We start from the raw sequence: 16,196 nt of genomic DNA, 5'->3' as shown, positions 1-16,196 counted from the left end.
GCTGGCCTCGAACTCAGAAATCCACCTGCCTCTGCCTCCCAAGTGCTGGGATTAAAGGCGTGCGCCACCACTGCCCAGCTAACAACAAACCCTCTTAACTGTTAAACCATCTCTCAAATTTCCTGCTTAAAGAATTAAGTATAGCAATGAAAGTATTAAAAAGAAAATGATAAATTCTTTAACATATTTGAAATGTGTTAAAAAGTTTTGGTGGAAAATCCAAAAGAACAGGAAATAAAAGAAAAGAAAAAATTGAGTGCATCAAATAGAAAAATTCTTCACAGCAAAGTAACCAGTCAATATCATGAAAAGACAGCCTATCCAACAAAATAAAATTTTTAAAAATACATATCAGATAAGAGAGGTTTATCCTAAAATATGAAGAACTCATAAAACTCTACAAAAATAAAATAAGTTAAAAATAACCTGAGTAAATGGAACACTATCTTAAACAGTCATTGTCCATTGTAAGATACATAAGTTTACAACCACCAGATTCAGAAGTATTCAAAGCACTGAGAATATTTAAATAAATCCCAACATGAAACAATATCTCAGCCCAGTAATAAAAGCTACTGTCAAAAGACAAAGAATAAAGAGTCTTTGGGAGAATTTGGAGCAAAGGTAATCCTGTGTCACACTGATAAGAATATAAATTACTATAACCATGATCAAGAGCAGTATAGATTAGTTCAACAAGAAAAAGAAGAAAATAGAAATGCCATGTGGTTCAGTGATGACTCTAGATCCAGTAAATAAATCTAGTGTGTCAAAGAGTATCTAAAGAGCTATGTGCACTACAGCTCTGTTCAGAATAGCCAGAAGAAGTGGAAACAATGTTAAGTGACATCAGCTAATAAATGAATAGGAAAATATTATAAATACATATATTAGAGAATTATTTCATAGTAATAAAGAATTATCCTGCCATTTGAAGCTGGGTAGTTGGTTATAAACATTGTATGTTAATTGAATTATCCCAGACTCCAGAAATAATTATAACATGATTTAATTCATATGTGAAATCTAAAAGTGTTAGTCACATAGAAGTTGACAGAGAATAGTGTTTTCCAAAGGCTGTATTTATGTTTTCTTTAATAAAGATCAGTAATTTATCCTTAAATAACTTCGAATAAGTATAACTTAATACATATACTGATAAAATGAACATAAAAACTAGAATTGAGTGATCACCTTACTCTTCTACACCATTCTTCAGAAGTATCTTTTAACTCTTTTCATTGTTGATAAATGGTGTCAAATCTTGTGTTGAAGTTCTTGACCCATTTGTAGTTGAGTTTTGTGCAGAGTAATAGATATGTATCTATTTCCATTCTTCTAATATACAGCTATACAGTGTGACCAGTGTCTTTTGTTGAAGATGTCTTATCTCTAGTATGTATGTTTATCTTCTTTGTCAAAAGTCAGGTTTTTGTGTCTACAACTACGATTAAGTCTGCAGTTTGATTCCACTGTTTAACATCTCTTCTTTTATGTCAAAAAATATACCAAGCTATTTTTATTACTCTAGCTCCATAGTGCAACTTGAAATCTTGGAATATTATACCCCCAGAAATTCATTTATTTTTTAGTATTGTTTTATCTATACTGTGTGTTTGTGTGTGTGTGTTTGTGTGTATCTGTGCATGCGCACATGTGGGTGTTTCCATATGAAATTGATATTATGTTTATATTTCTGTGAATAATTTTGTTGAATTTTTTCTAGGAATTGCGCTGAATATAAAGATTGCTTATCAAAATATTAATCCAACTTATCCATAGATACTTGTACATTTCCAACTTGGTGTCACTGCAATCATTTGGGTTGTAACTTCTGTCTTGCCTAAAAGATACTCCTGATATGCATGTCACAATCTTCATGAAAATATTATTAGATGTCAATCACATGTCAATCACTCTGAGAAAACAAGCCAACTCACTTGGGCATTGAAACTTATTTGTCTACTTTATCGTATAACTTGCTTCCTTTTACTAAAGTCTCAGAGGTTCATCTGTCTTAGACACACTATGACCAGTACATCCTTAATAAATTATGTTTTATACAGTCTTGTATTTATCCTTTTCTTTCCTCTGCCACTCTGACCTGTGCCTTTTGATAGACTGTTTCCAGTTGAAATAAAAGAGATTTTTCTGATTCAATGTTCCTCCAACACATTAATTTACTTGAATTCTCAAGGGAAGTAATCCTTGGCATAATGATTTTAGTAAAAAAAAAATCTTGAATTAAAAACAAAAAGCATCAGACTCTAAAATAATTAGCAAGCTAAAACTTTAAGTTTGAAAAGAGTTTCAAATAATGCTTTACTGTTATTTCACTGAGATATATGTAGGAACAAGGGGATAGATTCAAAGTTTCATTCTTCTGAATCAGTCAGCTATAGAATGCATATGGAGCCATCCAGACAGAATGAACAGCAAGAACAAAGACACCAGGACATGAATTGTATGATAACCACCCACACTTTTAGGGGAGATACTTTCAATTTTAACTTCTCTGATGGAAGTATCAGAAAAATAGTTGAATTAACATAGAAAGCTTTAGCTTATTGAATTTTGATACAATTGAAGACAATATATGTCTAAGTTATGGATAGGAAATTAAATATCTGTTTCTTTTATACGTCTCACCTCTGATGATATCCACTGAAATATCTAATTTCCTCATATCTTGGAATTCAAGACAAATGGAATGAATTGCATTCTGTTGCCATGATATAAGCTTCCAGAGAAAAGGGGTAACATAAGATATAAATAGAAGCAATACTTTTAAAAATCAGAAAATGTTATATTAGTATTTCAAATACATTAAAAACTGAAGATATGAAAATGGAATAAATTATTAAACACTAATAAGTAGTTTATACTATATAGTGTTATAATTCTAGAGAAAAAATAGTCTCCCGCTGGTACAAGGAATATAATCATCTCTCAATATATCATATTCAAGTATGTAAAAATCTCAATAGTTTGAAGACCTCTGCATGTCTCAGTTGCTTGTTAACGAACAGCAAGAATCAGGTTACTGAAAATATTCTGACCTGGCAGCATTTGTTACAAGGTAAGGGACCCTACTCAGCCAGAATTGGTAAAAAATAATAATAAATGAGAGAGAGAGAGAGAGAGAGAGAGAGAGAGAGAGAGAGAGAGAGAGATATCTTACCAGTAAAATCATAGCCTGGAAAAATAATTTATGTCCTTTTTTTTCACTGCTTATTTATTGGCTGCATCTTACATCACCATCAATCCATAATTTAGTTTACCAACCATTTTCCATGTGTGTATGTGTGAGTGTGTGTCTTGTGTATTTGAATGGGTATACTTACTTTACAATAATGTGTGTACATGCTCAGTTATGAGGATGATATCAGCAATCATCTGCTATAGCTCTTCCACCTTACTCAATGGAGCAGGTTTTCTTAAACTCAGAGTTCACAACTATGGCTAACCTTGCTAACCAGATTGTCCTAAGAATCCCCTGTCTCTTCTTTTCAGGGCTAAAATTACAGACAAGCTTCTATGCCCATCCAACATTTATGTAGGCCCCTAGCCCACGATCCATATTTTAATGTTCCTTAAAACTTCTGTTAAGTCCAAACTTATAGGAAAAAGAAGAATTAATTTATGAATTTACAGGAAAAAATGCAGAATGAGGATGCAGAATGAACAAGGTGGTTCAGGATCATTTCTTCCATTGAGTTCTTCTCCAAATATTTCATCAGCAAGTGTATTGTTCAGTCTATTAAAAAAATGAGCACAAAAGAATCTGACATGGGCCAAGGACAAGGAAATGGTTGCTTGGCAGGAATGTGACATTGGCCATGGACAAGGAAGTAGGCAGGAATCTGACATTAGGCTAGAACAAAGAAATAATTTCAGACAGGAATCTAAATTTTAGGCTAGAACAAGGAAGTAGGCTTCAGACATGAAAATGACCTTGGGATAGGACAGGGAAGTAGGTTCAGATACTTTGGTCATCCTAATAAGCCCTTAGAAACAGTGATCATGAGAGTGTTCACATAATTAGGTTCAATGCCTTGCTTTTCTCTGACTATTTGTGTTTATTGTATTGCTTGTTCCTTGACTATTTGCATCTATTGTATTGTTAGACCCTCAACCTAAAACTGACCTTAATACATGCATGTAATCAAAATGGTATAAAAGCATAAAGGAAGAGGAGGATGGGATAAGGGATTCTAGGGAGGGGAAATGGGGAAAGTGGATGATATCTGTATTATAAATAAATAAAATATCCAATAAAAAAAGAAAAAAAATGAGCACAAGACTCATCTAGAACATTCCAGGAGTCAGATAGCATGCAACTGTAGGGTCTGCTGGATCAATCTATAAAAGTAATATCATCACTCCATCTGGAACAAGACCATTTGAAATAACATAGAGAAGCCAGGTTCTTCAAAGACAGACATGCTTCCAAATAGGTATGAATACTGGAGTCAGCAAGAACTATCTTTTAACCTTTATTATGGAGCTCTATGGCCATAGGATTCATGGTTGAAAACTTGAAAAAGATACAAGTGATTAGAAGTCAAGGAACTGAATGTGCTATATCAAGTTGTAGGGGCAAGCTGCTATATACTGCATGAAGCTCTGCATTATCTGTTGGCCAATATTGACTCTCAGCATTTAACATCTGCTTTTCAGTATCACAGAATATGCCTCCAGCTAATGCCTAAAATGAAAATATTCCAGAGGGACACAGTTTCAGTTTAGGTTGGTTGCTATAGTACAAACTTATTGTACAGAATTAATGCCAGACACATTTTTTTAAACTGTGAATAAGTCTATTTTGGTTTATGTGCATGAACTACCCAATAAGTGGTTACAGAAAAGTGGAAACAAATGGTGTATAGTTCATACAGATAAGATACAATCAACTTAACAAAAATAAGTTAGAGAATAGTTCTCAAATGTGTCAAAAGTAGTATTTCCAGCATCATTACTGTTACTTTGTAGTTTGGTTTAATATTGCGGTATTTTAATGGCCAGATGAAAGGTAAAAGTGTATTGTATTAAGAACCGTTCTTAAAATTGTGATAATATTTTAATTAGTTTTGAATTCTACAATAATGACATAATTATTGTTCTTGATTCAAATTTCAAAAGTAAAGCAATTGTTTTCAGATTGAAAAGGTAAATCTTAGTAGACTTAATATACATTCAGTAGCTTTGTGGATATGGTTGATGGTACTGCCATGTTAGAAGCACTCCTTAAAAACAAACAAACAAACAAAAAAACCAGGTCTTGATCTCTGGATATGCTGAATTTTATATAGCTAATGTAACTAGTAATTTGTTTTGTGTAATCTGTTGGGAACTTTAAACAGACAGTTCATAGAGAAATAAGTAAAAAATCTATTAATTTATTTTTAGCTTATGAACAAATTTTAGAGGCAATATGTCAATACATACTATATTGTACCAAGATCTAAAACTGAAATTTGAGCATATAAATGGGCTACAAATAAATTCTATATTACTCTGAACTTTTGCATTGTCTACGTAAGCACACTGATAGACATCTTTCATAAATGCCCCTTCAGGTAAATTTAAAATTTAGCAAAATATTTTTTAGTATAAGTAGTATACAGGACATGGACTATTCCAATAAATATACACATACACACTTATAATTTTTTAAATCTGAAATTAAATTTAATTTGGTATCATGTATTTTTATTTGACCTATTTGGCAAGTCTAACTTGAGTTTATAGAGAAAATTCCTATAAAAATACATTTCTGAGTTATGATAATTAACTTGGCAAGGTAATGTCAGAGCAATCCATCAATAGATGGTGAGAATTGTAGTGGGCACTATGTGAAAATTTTCATGATGAAAAGAAAAGTGTCCTCCTTACACTTCATCCCTGGAACCACATTATTCTTCTAGCCAGTTTAGTCTCCAGGACTGCCTCAGTCAATATAAATGAAAGGAATTGGCTGCGTGTCTTCCCCATTCCCCAAGTAGGTGTTTATCACCTTTGTCATCTTTACCTTGTCTCCTAGGGTTTCCTTGTAACGGTCTCAGCTGTTAATGCCAGAAAAGCACGAAAGAGATTCTGTTGTCATAAAAGTGCTGCAAACATGTTTTATTATACACTGTGGTGATATAGCTAGCTTAAAAAGCAATCTTTCAAACCATCAAGAGAGGAAGGAAGAGCTGCTGAAACTCAGAAAAGATAAAAATAGAAAGTGAAAACTGCAACAGATTCCAACTTCATGCTTTCAACAGCTTCTTTTCTCTCAGAGTTTTAATAGCTTAACTTTAAAGATATATTGAGTGGAGTAGAGGAGAAAGGAGTTAAAGCAATCGCATCTGTATCTACAAAGAAAATTTAAGGGAAGCAAAAAGACTAACAAAGGAAAAGCATGGGTGAATGAATAATTCATTCAAAGGCTATCTTGTCTCATGGCTTTAAAAATTAATCATAAGATGTAAAAAATTATATGTATTATTGTCAAAGTTTAAAGTAGCTTCTCTCTGACTCTGTGTCTCTGTGTTTCTCTCTTTGTGAATGTCTCAATGTGTGTGTGCATGTGTGTGTGTGTGTGTGTGTGTGTGAGAGAGAGAGAGAGAGAGAGAGAGAGTGGGAGAGAGAGAGAGAGAGAGAGAGAGAGTCAGAGAGAGACAGAGAGAGACAGAGACAGAGAGGCACACACAGAGAAATCTGTCTGTCTCTCTCTCTCTCTCTCTCTCTTTCTCTTTTAAACAAGGTCTGCTATATCTCAGTCATGCCTTTTCAAAGCGAAGGTAATGCGGATGACACACTATATACTTCTCATTCTTCTACATGCCTCAGTCTTTGGAAGTATCAGAATCTATCAGACAAAGTACTGATGGGAGGATGCTCAAATCTTTATGATGTTAGGCAAACATTCCACTCACTGCCTTGCCCCCAATGTTTATTGATAATAACTTTTTATTATTTTGTCTAATCTAAATTATGTCAACTGACATAATTTTAGTTATACAAACACAATACAGAAAGATTTTAAAATAAAATAACTATATGCTACTTTTATGAGCATAGCCTTGCAGCCTTAGCTTATCAGATGTGGATTCTTAGCCAACTGAAGAGCTTTGTAGGATTTCAAAAGCACTGCTTATATTTGCTCCAATTGTAAGCATTATTAATTGTACATGTATTATGAGATACACTTGTAAAGTGTAGTAATGTATTCAAAGTTCTTAGTGTTCCTTGGTTTGAATTGATGTTTGTTAAATGCATCCTCCTTAGGTGTGTGGAATTAAGAAGGACAAGTGCCTTTGTTCTTCACTGTGCAGCTATTCAGATATGGCAAAATTATTACCTACAGCAAGGTAATTATGTCACCTGTGTGGAGAACCAGAAGGGACTAAATGGTGAAGGGGGAAAGCAGCCATGACAATGTGAGTGTGACTTCTTCTGCTTCCTTCATGTTTCTGTTTCCTCTTTCTCTTGGGTATCATGTTAGGACATAAGTGGTAACCCTCGTCAGAATGCACATACTGTTGCAGTTACTTCAGATGCCTTTTAGTCTTTAGACATATATGCTAAAATTAATGTCACCAGTTTATAAAGTATGCAGCCATAAGCATTTTATTATGACAACAAAAAAAAACATTTTTCCTGAAGTAATAATTAACTATAATATCATCCACTCCTTCACATTTTAATTTTTTTTACGGAAGCTCATGTAAAGTTTTGATACTTAGACCTGTTAACAATAGCCATAGCATCATACAAACATATACAGTATAAAACAGGAAAAAAATGATACATGTGTATATTTATTTATTAGTTCATCAAACTCAACACTGAACACACATCACATGTGAAGCAATCTGAGAGTTAGATTTCCATCCTGGGTAAACTACGGAGGCATTATCACAGCAGGTTAACTCCCATACTGCAAATGTAACTGTCAAGCATGTGCAATATTCCATTTTGCAGCACGTTGTCATGAGATACAGACGTCATGCCTCACATCCGAGTTATCAAAACTAGCAAAAAAGAAACTGATAATATTTTGAGTAAGTTTATCATTTTGTGTTGGACCATATTTATGGGTGTCCTTAGATGAATATATGGGTCATAGGCTGGGCACAGCAGAGACTTGGGCTAAAAGCTTTACCAAATCCAGGAGAAGAGAGAAAATATGTCATATTTGGCATAAATATTTCTGCTCAGTCTTGAAAGGCATTCACATGCTATTCAGAAAGAGAAAGGCTATTCAAATGTAGGTTGTGATTTTTAAAATGTGAAAGTGAGTAGAAATTAAAAAAAAAAAAACTCCAGACTTATTTAGGAGAGTAAAGTTGGCTGGGTTGGGTGAAGGAGATACATAATTGGTGATTAATGATCTGCATTTGGGAACAGGCTTGAGTAAAGGGGACAAAGGCTAAACACTCAACTTATATCACTAAATATATGACAGCATGAGCCAGAGCCCCTGATTGTGAAGCACTGAATAGCATCAGAAAACATGGCTCAATTATCTCCTGACTTTCTAGTCATTTAATGATTTTAAATCAAAACTAACCTACTCTAGTTACAGCATTCTCTGCCAATACATTAGATAAATCTTACAGCACATAGGTAGGCAGATACATAGATGGTAGGTAGATAGACAGACAGATAGATAGACAGATTAGACTTTTCACTACTTAGAATTATAGTATGTGTGTTGTATAAAAAGTTTACATCATTCTTTTTAAACTTTACCTACACTGAAAGAACATAAAATTGTTTATGTATGGGTTACTCAGAAGAGTGAAATACGTAGATATTTCAGAAACATTTGCATAAAAACTAGAGGAACATAGAAACACCATAAAATGAAATTTAAGTGTGGAAGTGGGGTCGAAACAATATCCATGGGAAGAGACTCTCCTTCTGAAGAGAGTAATAAAACAACATAAAATATAAATGAGAGAGCCAATGCCTTTCCAAATGACTCAACTGACAAGAGTCACGTTCCTTGGGAATGCTAGGACTAAAGAGCATATTATACCCATTTTATAATAACACAATAGTACCTATTTAAATTAGAATTTTTATAGGTGGTATATATTGAATTGGAAGAATAATGTGAAGTCCCAATTTTCAGTAGCATATAACTTTGGCAGAACATTTAATTTCAAATGAAAGCTGGCGTGAGATTACTCTCTGTCTGACTCCAGTCCTGCCAAGTTTGACAAACATACAGTTCAGCTGTTTTGGCTAAAATGTATGCCAAAGAAATGAAGAGTATTTTGTTTTTTGTTTTTGTTTTTTTTTAATTCAGTTCCAAACATTTTTTTCATTATAAAAGTCAAAAATGAGTAAATTACTGTTTATTGTCACAGCAATTAATTGATATAAAACAACCCACATAAAATGCTCAAATGAAAAGTTATTCAGTGAACATTCATGGACAAAACAGTTCACAAAAAAGAACTCAAGTTTTTGTGCCCATCTCTCTTCCACCAAATACACTTCAAAAGAAACTTAGCATGCTTATGTCTTAGTTTATTCAACAGTAAAATTAAGAGATTATTATTAAATTGCATAATCATAATAGTGAAAAGTACAGCCAGGCAGATTGCAAACTTAAATATGTGATTTTACTTTTCAATATTCTTAAATAATAGGACTTATACTGTAGTTTCAACACTCCAATAGAAACATATGTGGAGGCAAAGCACCAATGCACATAAAATAAAATAATAAATAATACACTAAGAAGAAAGGTAACACAAAGTCCCAAAAATTGCATAACTGACTGAATGGTAGTTAGAATTGTAACTAGGGCATTCCAAAACATTATAATGACAAAATGATTTTAATTTCATAAGCTAACTGAAAGCCTGATTCATAAAACTTATTCATTCACTTACATCTAGGCTGCATAATAGCACATCATGAAAAAGTCCTGAATTAACAATGATGTTTAATTTTCTGACCAACTACAAATATCAAGATATTCATTGTCATTTAAGTATTAACATAGATTATTGGTGTATTAGAAAATACTGCAAAATGTATAACTTTCCTGATTCTAAATAGTGCTGTGATCATTAACAGGCTATAATATATGTTTTTAATATTGATAACTAAAATATGGCTGTAAGAATTTTTGAGATAGTATAAAGTACATTGAACTATGATTTGAACAATTTAAACTGTATTAAATGTATACATTTGGTTCCATGGTCCAACATTAAATCTCCTTGTTTTGTCTCCAAGTGTACTAAATTTCTGGTTTATGCTCATAGAATCACTGTTAGTCTATTGTTAACACATATATGATTTTTGCAATTTAACTCATTGACCAGATGTGATTATTATCAAACTCACCCTGTTACTGAATTTCTCAGCTATTATTTTAAAACCACAGGCAACAATTGAATAGGACACTAACAAGCCTCAAGTAACCACAGCATAGTTGTAGAGAAACAAGCGTTTTGCATTTTAGTCTATGTGGAGTTCAAACAGATCAAATCTGCATTTTGTTGCTCTACAAACAGAATTTCCATAGCAGATGTTATTTGAAGAAGTGGCTTTCGTTTAGTGTTTAACTAAATTAAAACAATGTATAAATTAATGTCTTTAGGACAGTAGCCATTTAAGATGCTTAAGTATGTGATAAAAGCTTGTCTATCACTGAAGTTATTAGAAATATGTAACATTTACCATCCGTAAGAACAAATGCTCCTTTAAGACATCATTTCACGTTGACTTTAAATAATGATTAATGATTATATTTTGATTAGTATGACACTAACAGATATCTGCTTGCTAGACAGTTTTAATAAACTTGGCTTCCATTTAAAAAATCAAAGCTCTTCTCATGGCCCCCAGTTCAGTTGATTCAACTGAAACTCTTCCTTAAGCCAACTGTATGGCTCAATGCTGCATTGTATGAGCTCATCTCAAAGTTTACACAAGTAGTTTTATGTACTGCAGTAATGAGCTTCTTAGCTACCCAGAATATAGTCAGCAGTGTGCTCCATCTCATGCACTGTGTAGACAGATTTCTTCATTGTTATTTTGTGATTCTTGTATTCATATACTTTTGTAGAATCCTTATTTAACCTTCATAAAAAGAACCTCTATATGATCTATCATTTGATATCCATATATATCAAGATAATGAAAAAATATTCATTGTATATATGTAAGTATAATTTTTCTGATAATAATATTGAATATAAAACTATAAAACCATTAAGAGAGAGAAGATATTTTTAATGTGGTTTTATTTGAAAAATAAACAAATGGATTACACTTCTCTAGTCTACAATCATGAAAATGGAAAACAGATAATACTAAATTTTTACTATATGCAATCATTAAAGTTGAGTTCACTTAATATTTTTCTTTTACTTTTAAAATTATAATATAATTACATCATGTCTTCCTTTCTTTCCTCTGTGCAAACCCTCTCATTTACCTGTTTTTGTCCTTTCTTAAATTCATAACCATTTTAATCTTTAGAACATTATACCTTAAAATATAATTCCCAAATAGTACTCCCTAGTTCGCTCCCTTGGATAGATGATCCAAGAAACAAAATTTGAAACACTAGTGCTTCTGTAACTTAGAAGGCTTTTTCTATTTGAAATAAAATGTATATATTTAAAAAGAAATTATAGATCTCATGAGATAGAAACTAATATGATGATTGCCTTTTATGCATGAGATCCTGAAATATTTTTAGCAGAACTGGAATGCAATACTCTAGTTTCATATGTATCTAAAGTGTTAAAGAAATTTTAAATGAATTTTGAAAGACTCCTGTACCACTATAAAATATTCCATATTAAGCATTCCCTTCTTTAGACATACCCTTCATGCTCAAATTATAGTATGTCTAAATATTATTTCGTGTAGTTTTTTTTACTTGCATCCTTCCCATTTGTTCCTCCTTATTGGCATGGCAACTCATCTAGAGCCCTAGGTCTCTATTGTCTACACTTCCTTAATCAACGTTTTTGTGAGCAGCATGCTAGCATAGTAACACATTACTACTTCAGGCTCCTGAAAATTTTCTTTGTTGTGTCTGTCATCCACTCAGTGAGTCTTTTTCACAACCAAAGAGTGTTTTAGTACCGAGTAGTAGGAGACATCTGTTCTTAATATTGTCAGTATCATCCGGTAAGAGTAATAAGCCATGGAAGCATTGTAGGTTGGAGACTCAAAGGTGATTTTGACATTTTGGAGTTATTAGTTAATTCCCATTAGCTAAAATTTGACTTAATTTTTTGAGTAATGACAGTGATGTTCTACACACACGTGTAATCATCTACCAAGCTGCTTTTTAATGTTGTTCTTTTATCTTCCTCATTTTGTCTTGATTTTTAATCAATTTTCCATTACAAAATTACTTTACTAAGCTTACTCAGAAAATCAGAATGGAATTGTGATTATAACTACTAGCACTTTCCTCATAAACTATGGCAATAGCTTTTCTGAACCTCAAAGATGCCCCAACTCTGCCTCTCTTGAAATATCTCAGGAATACTTGGCTCACTTCGATGTGTTATCGATGACACTGAGATATTACAGCATTGTTGTCTTACATCCTAATGCACATCTAAATGCAAAGAAACAAATTTTTTCTTTAATAAATGCTTTTCTGAAAGTAAAGACTCATCATTAGGCGGAAAAATTAACATTGAAATGAAAATTTGAAATGAAATAACATCACTGGCCTTAATGTATATTATATTTGGTGGGAAGTATTAGCCAGAGAACAATCATTTTCCTGAGAATAAATGTTAAATGGAAGTACAACTTCTTGGTAAGCATTATCGAGGGTACAAATTGTCTCAAATAAAAGATGGAATTTGTAGTAATTACACTATTAAAGTGTAGAAAGAAATCAAATCAGCATGGTAGAAAGTTTTAAAAAGAAGCAAATTAATCGAGAAGCACAATAAACTGTGCTTGATAATTTAACAACAATTCATTTTTCATATTTTTATCCTGCTCTCTATTTTTAGAAGAGCATCAGTCAGCACCTCACTACAGTGTGGGAGCCCTTAAACAAATCTTTCAGAATCGCAGCATTTATATCTTGGACTCAGTGAATTGCTTCGAGGCTTTGCAGTTTATCTCTTAATCCTTTATTGTTTAATAATCTTCCTTCACAGATGGTGACATGCAAATTATATTTTTCCCAATGCAAATAGTGCTGAAGGATGCAGACTTAAACCTGAATAAAATCAGATTTGTGTTAGGTGCCAATGACACTGAAGAAAAAAACACATGGTAAGGCCAGGCAGACTTCTTGTTTCATTCCACTCCTGGTGACTTTGACTATGGAGCAGGTGTAGAGTCATCCGAGCAGATTGTATCTCGGTATTAACTCAATCTTATCAACTGTTTACATTGAGTTAGGAGTGTGTGCTTGTCAACTCATACAATTATGTGAAGATGTCGATGGATGTGGTACTAGGAATAGAAGGAAAAACTGGCTAAATGCTGGCACAGCTATTCATTACATTCAACAAATACCTCTGTGTAAAAACTCAGCCTCCTACTGCTTTCAGGTAGCACAGGTGACTCCCTGCCCACCTTGGTATGAGATTTCTCCTCCTGAGTCACAGTGCAGGAAAGAAATCTCTTATCATTAATTCACTTGTCATATCCACATTGTGTACATAATGAAAGGCTGGAACGCTAAGCAGCTTTTTAAAAATGAAGAGATATGAGGGATATTTGGCAAGCTCCAAAAACCATTGCTGCTATTAAAAAAAAAAAACAAATCTTTCCTAAATGCAGATACTGGGTTAATATCCTAAACAGTATTGAAAAAAAAAAAAGAATAGGCTTGGCACATTGACCCACATTCCCACTCAACCAATTCTTTCAAATGTGGTTTTAGCTTAATGACCATTGGCAGGTGATTTTAAAGCTTGTTTAGACTCATATAATGAGTTAGAAGCAGAAAGAGTATCTTTACTTTAATGCCCCAAGCATATTTCAGTATGATGACCATGGTACTTTTTCCTCCATATTAATTTTGATGGCTAGAGATCAAAAGGTGATGATAGTAAGAGAATGTTCCAAATATTTGCTTACAATTTTCGAGTTATCTTTATACTGAAGAGCTTATTTTCAAAGGTTCACCTGACAGAAATAAGCTATATGACAGCAAGGAATTCTGTTATACTGTTCCTATTCAGCTAAGACTATCTGGTTAAAAGACTCAATAACTCTCCTTAGAGGATTAGGCTGGAATTGCACAGGTCCACCACAGTATCTCCATCTAAGTGGATAATTATTACCAAGCAGGCAGAATTACAGAAGTCACACAGAGAAAGCAAATATGTCTCTAGACAATATACAAGAAAGGTTTAGATATCTGATGGTTATGCAAGCCAGAATTTGAAAACTTATCTGTAATGTCTTATTCCTTGCTGGAGATATTGGGCTCTTTTTACCTCTGTATCACCTTCCATTCAGTTGACATACTCAATGCCCAACTCAGAGTTTCCTTTCTATCACGATAGGTTTACTTTACTTATATCAAATATGACATAAAAGGAACTATCTAGTATGCAATGCATTGTATTTAGCTACTTTCGTTTGCCATCAGACTTCACAGGATCTGCCTTATGATGGTGTGTATTTGATCTTTCCGGGTATAATGACCATTCTGTTGTACAAACATACAGTGATTCATTTAGCATTCACTGAGCAGTGCGGACTCAGGAGTAAATAATAATTCACTCAGAGGTAACTGTTCATATAAGAAATTGCCTAGCAGTTGTCCAAAGCCATATGTCACAATGGCTTCCATTAACAATGGAGATATTTTTGGTTGCTTTTTATCATAGCTAATGTTTTATCATATAGTTCTTTTTAATTCTATTTGTTCTGTCCAGGGCCAATAGCATTTCACTGCAGATTTAGTTTTCCTTTACACTGATGACCAGTGTTAAAAAACAGATATTTGAAAATATAGTCACTAGTCCTTTGATATCAGCATTATTAGGAAATTTGTTAGAAATGGAAGCTTTATACTCTACCTAGTCTCAATAAATCAGAAATTCTGAGGTCAAAAAAAAAAACAATTTATGCTTCAAATTATTGGGATTCAGTATTAAATGAAATCATGTGCTTAGGTCGTTTTCATTTTCCCAAACTGTATTATAATAGAAAAAATATATAAAAGACACATATTATCATATGTAATTATCAAATGGTATTTCATGCACCAAAAACTATACTCTTGTGTAGGCTTAGATTTTTTAAAACTTACTTTAATTAGGGCTCTTAAATGCTTCAAATCTCCTACTAGCTCACCAACCAGGTAGACGAGGAAAATGATTAATATAAAAAGGGGTTGTGGGGAAGCAGTTCTTTGGGGTAATTCTAATCTTCATTGTCAGGACATCATCAGTCCAAGCCAATAGCAAATATCAAACAAGGCTTTGATTATAGGAGACTTGTTGGCAGGAGTCAGCGTAAGCAGCAAGAATCAGTCAGAACACCACAGGAAGTTCTTTGGTGTGTTTCTCTCTATGAAGTTAAGACCACTGAAGACCAGTGATGCATTCCAAGGCATAAGAATGCAAGAGTATCCTCTCACTGTCTGTGTGGTTAAATTTATATTACATCACATGCCTTCGTTACATCACAAGCATCGTTTCCAGCAAAACATCATATGCCATTTCATGTGCCTGCTTCAGCAAAACATCCGCCCACAAGACAGCTTCCAGAAAAACATCTCATGACACACAACTGAGTTTCCAAAGATACTGGAAATTTCCACTTTAGACCTAAGTCATGTACACATACACACATACACACAAAGACACACAGATAGATAGATAGATAGATAGATAGATAGATAGATAGATAGATAGATAGATAGATGGATAGATATAGAGATAAATATATGTACATATTTTATATAACAGAAAAAACTTTGTAATATTATTTATAAATATTTATAAAATGTATATATACTTATATATCATATATAGCCTATATTCCCATTAGCTCTCTCCCAAGTCAAGTTCCACCATGCTGTTCTCAGTCAGAAACATGACTGCTTCTTATCTTCGTTGTCATATTAGCCACAATAGACAAGTGCTGAGAGCAATCTCAACATCTGAAAAACAACTAAATTGTTGCCAAAAATTTATTAAATTCTACTAAGGATTTAAAAAGAATGTTTGCATTAT

The 16,196-nt window shown here is 33.1% G+C and overlaps 1 long non-coding RNA gene across 1 annotated transcript in view; it reads right to left on the bottom strand.

The window, feature by feature from the left end:
• Positions 1–6,135, bottom strand: part of LOC114623293 — an 88,332-nt gene extending 82,197 nt beyond the window's left edge. The window contains exon 1 of the long non-coding RNA XR_003711745.1: positions 6,032–6,135. This is a non-coding gene — a long non-coding RNA (uncharacterized LOC114623293). The remainder of the gene's footprint in view (positions 1–6,031) is intronic.
• Between the last annotated feature and the right edge of the window lie 10,061 nt (positions 6,136–16,196).

Source organism: Grammomys surdaster, unplaced genomic scaffold (genome assembly GCF_004785775.1).
Source record: "Grammomys surdaster isolate TR1022 unplaced genomic scaffold, NIH_TR_1.0 196, whole genome shotgun sequence".
In the NCBI taxonomy this organism is placed as follows: Eukaryota; Metazoa; Chordata; class Mammalia; order Rodentia; family Muridae; genus Grammomys; species Grammomys surdaster.
Note: the sequence above shows the minus strand (reverse complement) of the source record. Positions and strands in the feature narration are given on the sequence as shown.